The sequence below is a fragment of the Lynx rufus genome, unplaced genomic scaffold (assembly GCF_022079265.1).
Source record: "Lynx rufus isolate CCGP_SWC_20201006 ecotype Redwood Valley unplaced genomic scaffold, mLynRuf1.p SCAF_24, whole genome shotgun sequence".
Classification (NCBI taxonomy): Eukaryota; Metazoa; Chordata; class Mammalia; order Carnivora; family Felidae; genus Lynx; species Lynx rufus.
In genome coordinates, this window is record NW_025814839.1 from 7,093,902 (window position 1) to 7,096,944 (window position 3,043).

A 3,043-nucleotide genomic window follows, 5' to 3' on the forward strand; every position below is an offset into this window, starting at 1 on the left:
TTGAGTAACCGACCGTCCTGTTCTGCTTCCGAGGAAAGCTCAGGTCGGGTACTGAGAGCTTAGAGAGGATCCTTGCAGGCAACACTGCAGTCGTCCCGTTTAGTCCTCGCAAACACCCTGGGGTTGGGTCTTATTTCACCCATCTTACAGAGGAGCAAACTATGGCCCAGAGACACTAGGGACTCTGCCGTGGAGCTTCACGCGGGTCTGTCTCATTCCAGAATCCACGGTACGGTTCTCTTGGCCACAGGGAACCACAGCACCTCAGAGGCGCTTGGACCCTGGAGGGAAAAAGACGGACCTACTTTGGGTCTCCCTTAGAGCGTCCCACGGTGGTCCCAACGCTCCAGGCCACCCGTCTGTTGCCATGCCGAAGTCCACGGTGATGATCTCAGGTCACACCCCTGGAACCCCGCCCCCCTGCGTCACACCCCAGCGGCCTCTGTGCCTCCGGTCCCTGATGAAGCCTCGGCGGGGCGCACAGCTGTCCAGCTAAGTCACCGACCACAGCACACTCTTGCCCATAGTAAGCCCTCAGTAAATAGCTATAAAAAGAGAGGAGGAAGGAAGGAGGGGGGAAGGGAGAGAGGGAGGGAAGGACACACGGGAATGGACAAATAAGTATGACTAAACAAAGGATTCAGACACAGCCCTGGGCCCCAGGAGCTCCCAGAGGAGTCCCAAACCAGTTCCTTCAAAGGATCCCCTGTCACTTGACCTCCACCTGCCCTGCCCCCCCACCCTTACAGCTCCCTCCCTTCTTTCCCCTCCCTTTACTGCCCTCCTCCCTCCCACCCCCACCCCTGCCCCTGCCTCCTTGGAAAACAAGAGCCACGCTGACCTTTACTGACTGTCAAACACCTCCGTGAGTTTCCTCAGAACAAACCGACTCGGCCGACTGTTCGGTTTGTTTTCTTCCTTTTTCTAAGCTGCTGAGTTGTCCCTGGCCATTGTGCAAGAGGTCAGATGGAGGGGGGGGCTGTCAACAGCTCCCGAAGGTAGGCTTCTACCCCAGAAAGGGGGTCCGGGGTTTCACAGGCCTAAGTGGCTGGGCTGGAACACACACACACACACACACACACAGAGCAGCTGTTTGTTTTCACGGACAGGTCTGGTATTTCCCCGGTGGGAGAGGCGAGCTTGAAACACAGAAGGTCCTCCTTCCCTAACTGGATGCGAACAACAATTTGGGTAAACAGACCCACGTCACCCCAGGTGTGTGCGCCCCTCCCGGAGAGCGGGAAGGCTGAAGGCTTTGAGGGAAATACATTTTGACTTTGTTTTTCAAGTTTACCGTTCGTGTATGTTGTATCGTAAAATAGAAGCCAAAAGTCCCCCTCCAAAAATCTTGAATCGCACACCCCGAGGTAAATAGTGACCGCTTGTTGCTTTCATCATCCATTCATTCGCTCAGCGGATATTTATTACATGCCTACTATGTGTCGGACACTGTTCTAGGTTTAGCGAGGAGAGGCGGACCCCGGTTCTTCTAGAAAGTTTCCCTCCGCAGCCCCAAACATCGGAGCGAGCTGCTCTAACGAGGGAAGGGCCCTGGTTACATCCGGGCATCTCACACCTGCCCCCCGGAATGACTGTGCCAGACACACGGGTCAGCAGCTTAATTTTCTGTATTTAAAAAATAGTTATTGAACCCTTCGCTATCAGCCCAGACACTTCTGCCCTTTGCATTTCAAAAGTTGCACATACCCTACCCTACTGTTTCGATGTACTGTGACCCATTTGAACAGTTTTCTGTGGCTGGAGATGTGGGTTGTCTCCGAGCTGATTTCTAGAAGTGAGGTTGCTAGAAAAGGGAACCAGTTGAAAAGCCAACAGACGTTGTAAAAGGGGCTAAGGAGTTTGAAGGGACAAGTTAACTTGCCGTCTTCCCCCAGTTGTACGTGCTGCGTCCCTTTCTTAAAAGTAAAGGAATCTGGTCCACCAGCTTGTGGAAAACACAGATGAAATCCACTGCAGTGGATAAGGAGGCCCTCTCTGATATCTGCTTCGGAACCCTAAAACGGACCACACCCACCTCGGGGACTTCAGCCTCCTGGTGTCAGCCACCCTGAGTAGGGGTACTACCTGCCTATGCTTCCCTGGGTTCGATGCTGACCTGGGCAAGCTGGCTCTCAAGGTGGTCCCTTCCCCACGCCCGCACCCCTTCGTGCCCAGATTCACCCCAGTCCTGGGCCCTGACAGTGCCCCAGCTCACCCCACACATGGTGGGTACCAAGAACACAATGGCCATCTGTGACCTTCACCGTGGCCGCTACCTGACCAGGGACATGTTTGGGGGCCGCATATCCATGAAGGAGTTGCACAAGAGGATGCTTGACACCCGAAACAAGAACAGCGGCTATTTTGTTGAGTGGATCCCCAATAATGTGGGAACAGCTGTCTGTGACATCCCACCCGGGGGCTAAAAACATCGACCCCTTTGATCGGCCACAGTACAGCCATCCAGGAGCCGTTCAAGCACATCTCAGAGCAATTCGCGGCCATGGCCATTCTGCCCCAGTGCACAGGGCACGGACGAGATGAAGCTCACTGAGGCCGAAAGCAGCATGAACGACCTGGTGTCCAAGTAACAGCAGAACCAGGAGGCCGAGGAGGAAGGCAAGTTTGAGAAGGAAGTGGCCTAGAGTTTTCTGGTATCCGGCAAAGCATGGAAGCCGTGTGAGCTCTTTATCACTCACAACCATGTCTCTGTGGGTTCTTGTGCTACCTGTCCTGATGTCACGTGCTGTACAGATGCCACTATTGAGGCATTTTCATAGTAAGAAAAAAAAAGTGAAAGAACCTGTCCTAGGACACTCAGAGAGTGACATTTACTTGGCATAAAGCTGTGCCCAGCCTTAAGAAACCCAAATCTCCCCCCATCTTGCTGGATGTCATATCTGGTGATGTGTTGGTTCTTCCTGGAGACCACGTGCTCCCTGAAAGCTAGGGTCTTATCTTTCCAATGCACAGAATGAGACTAGGGACATAGTAAGGACTCTGTAAAAGTCCACTGGAGGAGTAATTAATGAAAGAATAGAGG

At 53.3% G+C, this 3,043-nt stretch overlaps 1 pseudogene; it reads left to right on the forward strand.

Moving 5' to 3' along the window:
- The first annotated feature begins 966 nt into the window (after nt 1–966).
- LOC124518488 (tubulin beta chain-like) lies at nt 967–2,645 on the forward strand (annotated as a pseudogene).
- The last annotated feature ends 398 nt before the right edge of the window (nt 2,646–3,043 follow it).